Genomic DNA, 14965 nt, shown 5'->3' with positions numbered 1-14965 from the left:
GAATATTCTGTCCATGTTCTCTCTGCATTTTTGGATGGGGTTATCTGTTTTCTTGTGGTTGAGTTTGGCAAGCTCTTTACATATTTTGGTTATTAGTCTCTTGTATGATGTATGGCATGTAAAGATCTCCCAGTCTGTGAGGGGTCTCTTGGTTTAGCTAGTGGTTTCTTTTGCTGTGCAGAAACTTTTTTTATTTTTATTTATTTTTTAAAAAATTTTTATTTAAGAAAGGATTAGTGAACAAAAACATAAGGTAGGAGGGGTACAACTCCACACAATTCCCAACACCCAATCCCCATAACCCACCCCCTCCCATGGTAGCTTTCCCATTCTCTATCCTTCTGGGAGCATGGACCCAGGGTCATTGAGGGTTGCAGAAGGTAGAAGGTCTGGCTTCTGTAATTGCTTCCCCGCTGAACATGGGCGTTGACTGGTCGGTCCATACTCCCAGTCTGCCTCTCTCTTTCCCTAGTAAGGTGGGTCTCTGGGGAAGCTGAGCTCCAGGACACATTGGTGGGGTCTTCAATCCAGGGAAGCCTAGCAAGCATCCTGGTGGCATCTGGAACCTGGTGATTGAAAAGGGAGTTAACATATGAAGCCAAACAATTTGTTGAGCAATCATGGATCCCAAGCTTGGAATAGTGGAGAGGAAGTGTTAGGGAGGTACTGACTGCAAACTCTAGTGTACTTCTGCTTTCAGGTATATATTTTGCAGTAGTTTATGGATACGTGTGCACATAAGCTCTCTCTCACAGAAACTGGTGTATATCTAGATTATGGGACTTTGTTAGGAAGTGAACTACCTGAGATGAAATTAGAGTGTACTATAAAAGGAAAGGTCTCACCCGAGTAATGAAGTTGAAGGGTTGTCATTCCACACGTGAAGTCTCTGGATACAGTCTGAGGTGAAGGATGTTGAGGTGGCAATCGTTGCGTTGGTTAGGTTGTGATCGGCTAATGCAATATTATTTGGTTTGGATTGGGAGATGCATACGGGAAAGCGGGCCCTATCCAAGGGTTCCAGGACTGGGGGAAGTAGGGGCTCTATAGTGAAGATATGAGGTTCCTGCTGTCTTAGGGTTCAAAAAGACAATCGATAGTTAATATTATCATCACATTATTTGTTAATTGGGTTAACTTTGAAAAGTCCCTTTGTTATGGTTTGCTGTACAGTATCCAGTATCTGGTATATAGCTGTGCTATTGGATGCTTCTAATCTACTTGGTCTAGGCTTTTGAGAGAGTCCGCATATCAAATACATAGCCTATATATTAAAAAGATTCAGTTTGTCTTTTGAGAAACTTTGAGACATACAATTGATTTCCCCCTCTCATATTAATTAACTACTGATTTATATGTCTACATTTTGCTAGGAGTGTACATAAACACCATTCCCACCACCAAAGGACTGTGACCCATCCCTCCTGCCCACTCCCACCCCCCCACTGGCCCAGGAAGCTACATGTCTACCCCTCACCACTAGGTTTTTACTTTGGTGCCCTACTTACAATTTGATCAGGTCCTGCTTTTAGTTTCCCTTTCAGATCTTCTTACTCAACTTCTGTTGATGAGTGGGATCATCCCATACACATCTTTATCTTTCTGACTTAGTTCACTTAACATAATTCCTTCTAGCTCTGTCCAGGATGGGTCAGAGAAGGTGGGTTCATTGTTCTTGATAGCTGCAGAGTATTCCATTTTGTATATATACCACACTTTTCTCAGCCACTCATCTGTTGTTGGGCACCTGGGTTGCTTCCAGGTTTTAGCTATTATGAATTGTGCTGCTATGAACATAGGAGTACACACCTCTTTTTGGTTGGGTGTTATGGAGTCCTTGGGGTATAACCCCAGGAGATAAATTACTGGATCATATGGAAGGTCCATGTCAAGCCTTCTGAGAGTTTTCCAGACTGCTCTCCACAGAGGCTGTACCAATTTACATTCCCACCAGCAATGTAAAAGGGTTCCTCTGTCCCCACATCCTCTCCAGCATTTGTTGCTGCTGTCCTTTTTGATATATGCCATTCTTATAGGAGTGAGGTGGTATCTTAGTGTTGTCTTAATTTGCATTTCTCTGACAATCAGTGACCTAGATCAGTTTTTCATATGTTTGTTAGCCTTTTGCATCTCCTCTGTGGTGAATGTTTTGTTCATTTCCTCTGCCCATTTTTGGATGGGGTCATTTGCTTTTTTGTGGCTAAGTTTGCTGAGCTCTTTATATATTTTGGTGATTAGTTTCTTGACTGATGTCTGGCATGTGAAGATCTTCTCCCATTCTGTGAGGGGTCTCTCTGTTTGTTTAATAGTTTCTTTGGATGTGCAGAAGCTTTTCAATTTGATGTAGTCCCATTGGTTTGTTTCTGCTTTCGTCTTCCTTGCAATTGGGTTTGATTCATCAAAGATGTCCTTGAGGTGTATGTGGGAAAGCATTTTACCAATGTTTTCCTCTAAGTATTTGATTGTTTCTAGTCTGACATCTAGGTCTTTGGTCCATTTGGAGTTGATTTTTGTTTCTGGTGAGATAAAGTGGTTCAATTTCATTCTTCTGCATGTTTCAACCCAGTTTTCCCAGCACCATTTATTGAAGAGAGCCTCCTTTTTCCATTTAATCCTTTGGGCCCCCTTATCAAAGATTAGATGCCCATAGGTGTTGGGGTTTACTTCTGGGCTTTCAATTCTGTTCCACTGGTCTGTGTGCCTATTTTTGTTCCAGTACCATGCTGTTTTGATGATGATGGCTTTATAATATTGTTTAAGGTCTGGGAGTGTGATGCCTCCATTTCTGTTTCTTTTCCTTAAGATGGTTTTGGCAATTCTAGGTGTTTTCAGGTTCCAGATAAATGATTGTAGTGTTTGTTCTATTCTCTTAAAGAAGCTTGGTGGAACTTTGATGGGTATTGCATTAAATTTGTATATGGCTCTGGGGAGAATATTCATTTTGATGATATTTATCTTTCCAATCCATGAGCATGGTATCAGTTTCTATCTCCTTGACTAGCGACTCATAGTTTTCAGTATACAAGTCTTTCACTTCTTTGGTCAACTTTATTCCTAGGTATTTGATTGATTTTGCTGAAACAGTAAATGGGAGTGATTTCTGGACATCTTCTTCTTCAGATTTAGTGTTTGCATAAAGAAATGCCACTGATTTTTGTACATTGATTTTGTAGCCTGATACCTTGCTATATTGCCTAATAACTTGCAGTGATTTTCTACTGGATTCTTTAGGTCTTTCTATGTATACTATCATATCATCTGCAAATAGTGAAAGCTTGACTTCTTCCCTTCCAATCTGTATCCCTTTGATTTCTTTCTCTTGCCTGATTGCTATGGCAAGAACTTCCAATACTATGTTGAAGAGTAACGGTGACAGTGGACAGCCCTGTCTAGTCCCCGATCTGAGGGGGAATGCTTTCAGCTTCTGTCCATTGAGTATGATGTTGGCTGTAGGTTTGCTATATATAGACTCCACTATCTTGAGGAATTTCCCATCTATTCCCATTTTTTGTAGAGTTTTGAGCATGAATAGGTGTTGGATTTTGTCAAAGGCTTTCTCTGTATTTATTAAGATAATCATGTGGTTTTTGGCTTTACTTTTATTGATGTGGAGAATGACATTGATTGACTTATGGATGTTGAACCAGCCTTGCATTCCTGGGATGAATCCCACTTGGTCATGATGAACAATCTTTTTGATGTATTGCTGTATCCGGTTGGCCAAGATCTTGTTTAATATTTTGGCATCTATGTTCATCAGAGATATTGGTCTGTAGTTTTCCTTTTTTGTTGTGTCCCTATCAGCTTTTGGTATCAGGGTGATGTTGGCTTCGTAAAAGGTGGAAGGGAGTATTCCTGTTTCTTCAATCTTATGGAATAGCTTAAGAAGTATGGGTATTAACTGTTTCCTGAAAGTTTTGTAGAATTCGTTTGTGAAGCCATCTGGTCCAGGACTTTTGTTGTTGGGGAGATTCTTAATAACGGTTTCAATTTCTTTGTCTGTGATTGGTGCATTTAGATTTTGTAGTTCTTCTTGGTTCAGTTTTGGAAGTGCATAGGTTTCTAGGAATTGTTCCATTTCTTCCAGATTCTCTAGCTTGGTGGCATATAGTTCTTTATAGAAGTTTCACAGGATTCTCTGGATTTCTGTGGTGTCAGTTGTGATATCTCCTGCATCGTTTACAATTCTATTAATTTGAGTCTTCTCTATTTTTTGTTTGGTGATTCTGGCTTGGGGTTTGTCAATTTTGTTTAATCTTTCAAAGAACCAACATTTGGATTCATTGATCTTTTGTATGGTTCTTTTATTTTCGATGTTGTTTATTTCTGCTCTAACTTTAGTGATTTCTGTCCTTCTGGTTGCTTTAGGGTTCCTTTGTTCCTCTTCCTCTAAGTCCTTGAGGTGTGCAGTAAGGTCGTTCATTTGGGCTTCTTCTTGGTGTTTAATATGTGATTGTATGGCTATAAGTTTCCCTCTCAGTACTGCTTTAGCTGTGTCCCAAATATTTTGATAGGTTGTGTCTTCATTTTCATTAGTTTCCAGGAACATTTGAATATCCTGTTTGAGTGAGTCTCTGACCTAGTGGTTCTTAAGGAGCATGTTGTTTAGTTTCCAAATTCTATGTCTTTTAATAATTTTCCGTTTGTTGTTAAATGTTAGTTTTACTCCACTGTGGTATGAGAAGATACTTGGGATGATTTCAATGCTCTTGAATTTATTGATGCTGTCTTTGTGGCCTAACATGTGGTCTATCCTTGAGTATGTGTTATCTGGATTTGAAAAGAAGGTGTATTCCAGTTTTTTGGGGTGGAGGAGTCTGAAAATTTCCAAGAGGTCTAGTCTGTCAGTCTCTTCACTCAATTCTCTTGTATCTTTGTTGGTTCTCTGCATTGTTGATCTGTCTAAGTGTCGAGTGGGGTATTGAAGTCTCCCACTATTATTGTATTACTATTGATGTATTTTTGAAATTCTTTCAGTAGATGCTTAATGTATTTAGATGGTCCCTCGTTGGGTGCATAGATGTTAATAATTGTTAAGTCTTCTTGGCTGATTGATCCTCTAATCATTATGTAATGTCCTTGCCTATCTTTTATTACTTTATTTAATTTAAAATCTATCGTGTCTGAGATGAGAATGGCTGTTCCTGCCCTTTTTTGTGGACCGTTAGCCTGTATGATAGTTTTCCATCCTTTCACTTTAAGTCTGTGTTTATCTTGTTGTGACAGATGGGATTCTTGCAAGCAGCATATGGTTGGGTTATGTTTTCTGATCCATCCCCCGACCCTGTGCCTTTTGATGGGTGAGTTTAAGCCATTGACATTTATTGATATTATGGATTTAATGTATTGTAGTGCCATTGTTCTAAAAAACAATTTGTTTACTCTGATATATTGCAAGTATTATAGTGATGTTCTTGTTTATAAGAGGTCTTTTAGTACCTCTTTCAGGGCCGGCTTGGTGTTGGTTGCCTCCTTTAACTGTTGTTTGTCTAAGAAGGTTTTGATCCCTCCATCTAGTTTGAATGAAAGTCTAGCAGGATATATTATCCTTGGTTGAAACCCTTTTTCATTCAGGGCTCGATAGATATCTTGCCACTCTCTTCTGGCTTTTAGAGTTTGAGTGGAGAAGTCTGCAGATAATCTTATGGGTTTTCCCCTGTATGTGACTTTTTGTTTCTCTCTTGCAGCCTTTAGGATCCTTTCTTTATCCTTACTTCTTCTCATTGTGACTATGATGTGTCTTGATGTCTTCAGGTCTGGGTTGATTCTGTTTGGTGCTCTCTGGTCCTCTTGAACCTTGATATCCCTTCTGTTATTCAGGTCTGGGAAGTTTTCTTGTATTATTTCCTCTAGAATGTTTGCTTCCCCTTCCTCTCTTTCTCCCTCTGGCAGGCCAATTATACGAATGTTACTTCTTTTGATATAATCCCATATGTCTCTGTTATTGTTTTCAGTGTCTCTCAATCTCTTTTTAAGCTCTTTCACCTCTTTCTTAGTTTTCTCTAACTCATCCTCTGTCTGACTAATTCTGTTTTCTGCTCCTGTTAGTCTGCTTTCCCTTGCCTCAGCTTCTTTCTTCATTACAGCTATTTCAGCTTTCAGTTCTCTAATTGCCTCAAGATAATCAGTATTTTCCTTGGGGGTCTCAACTGTTGTTTCCCTAATACTGCCATTCCTTTCCTCCAATGTTGTTTTCATTTCTGTGATTAATAAGTTTATTATTGCTTGCATACTTTTCTTATCTATGGTTACTTCTGACTGATTTGTAGTTTCTTCTGGGCTCTTGTCTTCATTCATTGGGGTAGCAGTTTTATTTGTTTTTAATCTACCCATTTTTTTATTTATGTGTTTCTCTCTCTTTTTTTTATGCTCTGTTGTTCCTCAGTTGTTATGTCTTGAGTACAAGTAACACTGTACTAAATACCTTTATGACAATTGCACTCACCAACCTCCGGAATTACAGTAGCAACTGAAGTAAGTATTGAAGTAGTTTAATCGTTACCAGTTAGCCAAACAATTTCTCCAGTCCGTGAAAAATAGTAACCAAATCCCAGTGAAGAAAGCGAAAAGAAAGAGAGGATAGCAAGAATAGACAGTTATGCAAATCTACTATCCAGTGTATATTCTAGGTGTAACAAGAGGGGAAAGGGAACTAGAGCAGAGATACACACATAGAGAGTCCACTCTGAGTCAGATTTCTTCCCCAAAGTAATTCACAAATTCAGAAAGGCAAAGAAGAAAGAAGTGTATGACAAGATTAAAAAAAAAAGAGAGAGAGATAAGAGAGATAAAAGGGAGAAGATAAGAAGAAGAGTTGTAATTAAAGAACAGTGCAAGGAACTTCCCAAATGTGTATCAGTGAATTCAAACAAACAAACAAACAAACAAACACCCTGTTTGGTGGTATGGGGTATCCTTCTAGGAGCTGGTCCCAGGGACTGCTTATGGGGGGGGGGGGGCGGCAGGAAGGATGTATGCTTGAAAATTAAAAGGAAGAAAAAAGAATTTTTTTCCCTACTCTAATTCTTAACCCAAATTAAGTTATAGTCACCTCCTTGGTGTCTAAGGATACCTTATTGGCTGGCCTGCTAAAGGCAGAAAATCCTATTGTCTCCAGGGGAGTGTGTTCAGAGCTCAGAGGCTAGCAGCTTCTCCGTCCGCCATCTTTCAGGAAACCCCCCCCCTCCAGACTTTTTTATAGGATTTCTTGAAAATGAAAACTAGCTCCAAGTCCTTTGATCCAATGAGAGCTATACTCAGGAAGTCTTTGGATCCGCCCTCAGGGTCGTGGTGGACCCTGGAGACTCCCAAGATAAAGCCCCCAAGCTAAAGTGCTCTCTCCAGGTCCTCTGCCCGCCACGCTCTGCAACCGGCGGAGGAGCCGCCTTCCCGGGCGGAGGACAATGCCCGGCGCACTCGCCTTGCCCGGTGCCGCCTGGGAAGTCTGGAGCCCCGCTAGTCCGTGTCTCCTTTACTCTAATTCTTAACCCAAATTGAATTATAATCACCTCTTTGGTGTCACCCCTTATTGACTGGCCTGCTAAAGGCAGAAAATCCTACCGTTGCCGATGATGCGATCAGAGCCCTCGCTGTTAGCAGCTTCTCAGTCCGCCATCTTCCTCCTCCCGCAGAAGCTTTTTAATTTGATGTAGTCCTGTAGGTTTATGCTTGCCTTAGCCTACTTTGTAATTGGATTCATTTCATTGAAGATGTCTTTAAAATTTATACAGAAAAGAGTTCTGCCAATATTTTCCTCTAAGTATCTGATAGATTCTGGTCTAACATCCAAGTACTTGATCCACACGGAATTTACTTTTGTATTTGGTGAAATAGAGTGGTTCAGTTTCATTCTTCTGCATGTTTCAACCCATTTTTTTTTTTTTCCAACACCATCTGCTTTCCCCATTTAATAGTCTGGGCACCTTTGTCAAACTTTGGATGTCCATAGGTGTGGGGTTTACTTCTGGGCTCTCAATTCTATTCCACTGGTCAGTGTGTCTATTCATGTTCCAGTATCAAGCAATTTTGATGACAATGGCCTTATAATACAATTCGATTTCTGGGAGTGTGATGCCTCCTGTTCTGTTCTTTCTTCTTACAATGAAGACTCACAGTTGCATTTGGTGAGTCTTAAGGGAGTCTTCTCTTTTCAGCCATCTTTTTGTTACTGAAACAGACTGGAGGTGGTGTCTCAACTGGTAAACTGCCGGACTATTACCAGCCACTTAATCTCTCCATAGGCTCCTCTCTGCCCAGGAGCCTCACATGTTTGCTCTCACAGGTGATTTGGTAGGTTCCTGACATTGTTCTTGTCCTTTCTTGCTATAGTCCCAGGTGGTCTCCTTTGGTATTTCTAGTTGACCCAGGAGAGGAGAGGAGAGAAACACAGCTGCTGCTTTTTCCCCCTTCTTTCTTTCATTCATTATTTTTATCTTTGTAATAGATATGGAAAACTCAGAGAAGAGAGAGGGAGACCTGCAGCACTGCTTCACCACTTGTGCTTGCAAGTGGGAATCATAGGCTTGAACTTGGGTCTCTGTGCATTGTAACATGTGTGCTCAACCAGGTGTGCCACCACCTGGCCCCAATTGAGTTTTCAATAGTCATTTAATCATTCTACCATGCCAATTTCTTCTAGATAGCGGGATGTGTAGTAAGATCACTAGATCTTAGTAAAATCAGACTGTTTTCTCCTTTGTACATTCTAGTTCTCACATGAGTTTCTCATTTTGGTTGAACTTAAATTCCTTGCTGGCAATGAAGCCCAAGAAATACATTTTTCCAGCTTCTGTCACTTAATAGAGAGTAGAGAGTCGGAATGAATGCTAATTCATTTGCAACTATTCATTGCAAAACAGTACTAGTATACAAAGCTTTCTTTGTCACATTATGTAAATTACTGCATTTTCCCTTTTTTTTTTTTATACAGAGACAGAGAGGCAGAGTGTGAAAGAGAGACTTTAACACTGAAGCTTCCTTCAGTGTGATGAAGGTCAGACTCCGATTAGGGTCATTCATACGTCAAAGCCACACACTATCCAAGTGAGCTATTTTAGTGACCCAGAAAAATATTTTTAAAGCTATAAACCCACAAGGAAAACCATATCTGGAAGGGAGATGACAATATTTTGAGAACTGGTACACAAAAGGATGAGGGTTTGCTGACTCAGCAAACCCAGCACTGATTTTTAAACTGGTGGGGAGATTGAAGATGAAAAATGATATGCATCCAGGAATCTCTGCTCTCAGGAACTGCAGTGCCAAGTAACCTTGGACGTGAAGAAAGTAGGAAGTAGGGGCAGTCTTATCCACTCTGGTGGGTTGAAACCTTGTTGATGCACAAAGTGCAAGGACCTGTGTAAAGATCCCAGTTTGAGCCCCCAGCTTCCCACCTGCAGGGGAGAAGCTTCACAAGTGGTGAAGCAGGTCTGCAGGTGTCTGTCTTTATCTCCCCCCTCTCTGTCTTCCCCTCCTCTCTCCATTTCTCTCTGTCCTATCCAACAATGATGACATCAATGACAACAACAATAATTACAATGATTAAAAACAACAAAGGCAACAAAAGGGAATAAATAAATAAATATAAGAAATAAATTTTTTAAAAAGAAACCTTGTTATAAGTAGAAGGCTGCTAGAACCTAGCCAACACTATCCATTAACATTTGGTTTCTCTTTCTTTAAAAGCTTTATATATTCTACCACATAAAAGTAAAAATATAGCAACTAGGGAGGTATCTCAATGGTAGAAGACAGGATTTGCTTGCCTGGGGGGCCTGAGTTCAATTCCTGGTTCTGTTTATATTGGAATTAATGCTCTAGTTCTCTTTGTACCTCTCAACATAAATAAATATTAAAATAAATACTCAAAAAGGAGCCAATAAGAAATGGAAATATGAGGCCAGGGGAAATTATTATAATGTGGTAGAAATAAATATTTAATCTATATTTTATTGATTCACCACTTGCAATTATTTCCCTCTGCAGGAGGAGCCTGGGGGCTTAAACCCAGGTTCTTGTGCACTGTTAACATGTGTGTTCAACCAGGTGCACCACCACCAGGCCTCATTTGGTCTTTTTTCTCTCTCAACTCTGTTTTCTGCTGTGTGAGGCTGGCTTCTATACATTACATCACAAACTATCGAAATGTAGGTTTCCTGCTTGGACTTCTAGTTGGTTCATGCCAGCTACATGTAGACATAGTAGATGGCAGATATGAAAATCTAAAAGGCATTGTTATATTTGGCATGGTGGGCAGAATGAACTGTGGGGTACAATGAGGATAATAGTAGGGAGAGAAAGTAGTTTGTCACTATGCAATGCTATTGAAATACTGCATTTGGTGAAAGAATACCGTTATCTGAGATCTTTCCATATTCTAGGTGAGGAAAAGCCTTTAGAGGTTGGCAGTTGCCTCCCTGAATCCATTTTGAATCCTGATAAACTGTGTACTTTGCTACCTGATAGTATCTCTTGCTTTCTTGTGATTAAGATATAATTCAGTGGCTAATTTTGGACAATAACATGTTATATGGATCTGTGCCATGATTTCCAAATTGTTCCTTAGGTGACTTAACAAATTCTGTTTTTTATTCCATCTTCATTTTCTTTTGAAAGTAGGTGTGGTGGTTGGAGCTCAAGAAACCATGTCAAAAAAAGAGTTGCCATGTTCAGTGGGGAAGCAATTACAGAAGCCAGACTTTCCACCTTCTGTACCCCATAATAACCTTGGGTCCATACTCCCAGAGGGATAAGGAATAGGAAAGCTATCAGGGAAGGGGATGGAATCTGGAGTTCTGGTGGTGAGAATTGTGTGGAGTGGTACTTCTCTTATCTTATGGTTTTGTCAGTGTTTCCTTTTTATAAATAAAATAAACGAACAAATTAAAAAAAAAAGTTGCCGAGGAAAGGAAAGAGAAGGCCCACATTGTGAAAAGATGGGTTCCTAGTTGTGGATTCAGCAGACTAATTTTCAGTAGCTTGTCTCAGCTTCCAATGTGTGTTTATTACCAAGATTTTTTTTCTTTCCAGATATGGCTAAAGCTAGTTTAAGCAAGTCATCCAACTTCAGAGTTTTGGATAGAAAGACAAGAACCTCTGGGTATTTTCATTTTTCTTTGGAACCTCAGTGAATCAGTTGGGGACGTGGAATATCCATTTTTTGGTTCCAAAACTTTTTTTTTCTTTTGCCACCCATTCGTGAAACCTCCGTGACAGTCTCTGTTCTCTCCCCTCTTCCCCTTCTCTTATTGATTGATTTATTTTCAAATGAGATTCAGGGTTAAATTTGCAAAATCTGTTTCTTATTGGGATTTGGACAACATGTATCATTTGAAGTCGTCTTTGGTTTGTTTCCAAAGCCACTGCTTGGTGACACAAATGAAGTGTCAAAAAACAATAGGACCCTGCTGTAAACAAGAGTCCAATAAATTATTCAGCGTTTTTAAATGATGCTTGATCATCAGATGTTTGTAGTTTTATGGCCCCAAACAGAGAAAGAACACAAAAGCGCCTTTCAAGCCATCCTCTTTCTGATGGTGAATTGTTACAACAAGCCTTGCTGCTTTTACCCTTGCTGTTTCCTCTCTCTGGACTTTAATGGAGATGACTATTTAATTATTACCAGAAGCCCACCCAGATAGTTCAGTACAGGTCAGTAATAGCTCTTTGAAGGAAGGAGCTGCTTCAGCACAGACTGGAGAACAATTAGTCTTTTCAGGCCAGAGAGACTAATACTAAAACACATTCTTCAACTACTTTTCTTAAATTACCATAAAATAAGCCAGAATACATTAAACAAGTATGTGTTTAATGGGATCATACAAAAGACCTACAGATAAGAATTTATCAAGCTAATTGGCAATGCACAACCACATAATTTGAATAACAAATTAAGCAAAAAAAAAAAATCAATCTAACGAAACCCAAAACAAAACAAAACAATAAAAACCCTCCCCTTCCTTCACCTAAACAATGGTGTCATAGAGAGTATTTGAGATATAGAAATATTAGGTTTCTTTCTCTTTTTAGCAACTCGAAGGAAGTGTGTATATGTTGTAACTTTCAAAGTAGTTATTTATGAATTACAAAGCATTGTATGTCTTTTTTATTATCTTTTTTTAATTTACTGAATACAGACAACCAGGTATTGAAAGAGAAGAAGGTGATAGAGAGGAAGAGAGACAGAGAGACACCTGCAACACTCCTTCACCACTTGCAAAGCTTTCCCCCTGCAGGTGGGGCCCAGAGGCTTGAACCTGGGTCTTTTAGCATTGTAACATAAGCACTCAACCAGGTGTGCCAGGAGCTGACCCCTAAAACCATAGGTCTTTATGAATCAATAAAATCTTTATATCTTAACAATTAAGACTCATAAAATATTATAATTAATTACCTTGTTGTGAATTGGAATAACAAGTACTGAAGTGATTTTAAATAGGTTCTTTTTCATGTGAATATGTTGGAGAAGGGAGGTAGAAGATAGCATAGTGTTGAGAAAAGTGAATCACTTGGAATTCCCAAGGACTATTTGATTTGTGTGTTGAAAACCTGTCTCGTTACCTTATTAATCTCCTGAAATCATGATGTTATCACCTCATCCCAAGTGAAAACTTGGGTCTTGTGATCCCATTTTCTGGCCAGTGATCTTTGGTCAAGTACATCAGTTTTCTTATTCCTGAAATGGTGACATAGTTTGTTAGGGGGTTAAATAAAAACGTTAACTGTTAAGTATTTGGAATAGCATTTGATATAAAGCAAGTAGCACTGAAATGCTTTTAGAATGATAATTCTAAAGAAATTCAGAGTTATAGATTGTCTACTCGAATGGACAAATGAATGGAATGGAACATAACCACTCTACTTGAGGCAAAATAGTGTGTGTTGCTGTTATTATTGTAGTTGTTGGTGGCTGTCCTGGTTGGATTTGAGAGAATTAGGAAACACAAGGTGTGAAATGTCTTAGAACCTCTGCTTCACATGATCTAATCAGTGTTATGATCATGGCAGCACCAGCAGTGAGGATTTTATCAGTTTCTCTGGATTCCTCTCCTCTCCTCTCCTCTCCTCTCCTCTCCTCTCCTCTCCTCTCCTCTCCTCTCCTCTCCTCTCCTCTCCTCTCCTCTCCTCTCCTCTCCTCTCCTCTCCTCTGTACTTTCTTCCTTTCTCTCATTCATTCTCTTTCATTTTTACTCCTCCTCTCTTCCTCACTCTCTCCCTTCCTTCCTTCCTTTCTTCCTTCCATCCTTCCCCTTTCTCTCTCTTTCTTTTTCTCTTTCTCTCTCTCTCTCTCTCTCTCTCTCTCTTTCTTTCTATTGATTTAATATTGATCAACAAGACCATAGGATACAAGGGGTACAATTCCACACAATTCCCACCACCAGAGTTCCATAGCCCATCCCCTCTATTGGAAGCATTCCTATTCTTTGTCCCTCTGGGATCATAGGGTGTAGAAGGTGGAAGGTCTGGCTACTGTAATTGCTTCTCCACTGGATTTGGGCATTGACAGGTTGATCCATACTCCGAGCCTATTTCTATCTTACCCTAGTAGAGTAGGGCTCTGGAGAGCTGGGGTTCCAGGGTACACTGGTGAAGTCTTCTGTCCAGTGAAGTCAGGTTGGCGTCATGGTAGCATCTGGAATTTGGTGGCCAAAAAAGCATTAAGACACAAAGCAGAAAAAATTGTTAAATAATCAGGGATCTAAATGTAAGAATATAGTATGTGAGGCTTGGGTTCTCCATTTTGGAAGAAGCTAGGAAGTCTGTTTTTAAGTATATTCCATGGGGCCCATGACTTTACTAGTTTTTGCCTGAGCCTGACAGCTAACATGCAGATGGGCTAATGGTACTGTCTGGGGAGATGGTGTCAGAGTTGGAAAAAGGACTAGAAAGCTGTATCAGAGAAGAGAGTAGCCTCCAAACATGGCAAAAGTATATAAATACTGTTCACTGTAAATCCCATAGATCTGATCTGGGGCCCATATTCAACACAGGAGCCTGTGTAAGCTCTGCATCCCTGTAGGTCTGAGCTCGCATGCCGTGGTCATAGCTAGGAACATTTAGGCTGCACTCATTGCAGAACCTGTCTTCCTCGAGTGGCAGAGTATGCTGACCCAGTTTCCCTTCAGAGAATGGGGCAGTCCCTACCAGTGCTGACCCACATTGCCACAAGAGGGTATACTATGTTGTTCCTGATGGAGGTGACTGGTGACAGTGGAGAGAGGGACTTTCTTTCTTTCTTTCCCCCCTTTTTTTTATTTAAGAAAGGATTAATTAACAAAACCATAGGGTAGGAGGGGTACAATTCCACACAATTCCCACCACCCAATCTCCATATCCCACCCCCTCCCCTGAAAGCTTTCCCATTCTCTATCCCTCTGGGATCATGGACCCAGGGTCATTGTGGTTTGCAGAAGGTAGAAGATCTGGCTTCTGTAATTGCTTCCCCACTGAACATGGGCGTTGACTGGTTGGTCCATACTCCCAGTCTGCCTCTCTCTTTCCCTAGTAGGATGGGTCTTTGGGGAAGCGGAGCTCTAGGACACATTGGTGGGGTCTTCAGTCCAGGGAATGCTGGCTAGCATCCTGATGACATCTGGAACCTGGTGACTGAAAAGAGAGTTAACATATGAAGCCAAACAAATTATTGAGCAATCATGTACCCAAAGCTTGGAATAGTGGAGAGGAAGTGTTAGGGGGGTACTCACTGCAAACTCTAGTGTACTTCTGCTTTCAGGTATATATTTTGCAGTAGTTTATGGATATGAAAACATATGAAAAACTGCTCTAGGTCACTGACTGTCAGAGAAATGCAAATTAAGACAACACTAAGATACCACCTCACTTCTGTAAGAATGGCATACATCAAAAAGGACAGCAGCAACAATTGCTGGAGAGGTTGTGGGGACACAGGAACCCTTTTACATTGCTGGTGGGAATGTAAATTGGTACAGCCACTGTGGAGAGCAGT

Source organism: Erinaceus europaeus, chromosome 5 (assembly GCF_950295315.1).
Source record: "Erinaceus europaeus chromosome 5, mEriEur2.1, whole genome shotgun sequence".
Lineage (NCBI taxonomy): Eukaryota > Metazoa > Chordata > Mammalia > Eulipotyphla > Erinaceidae > Erinaceus > Erinaceus europaeus.
This window is presented reverse-complemented; position numbering follows the sequence as displayed.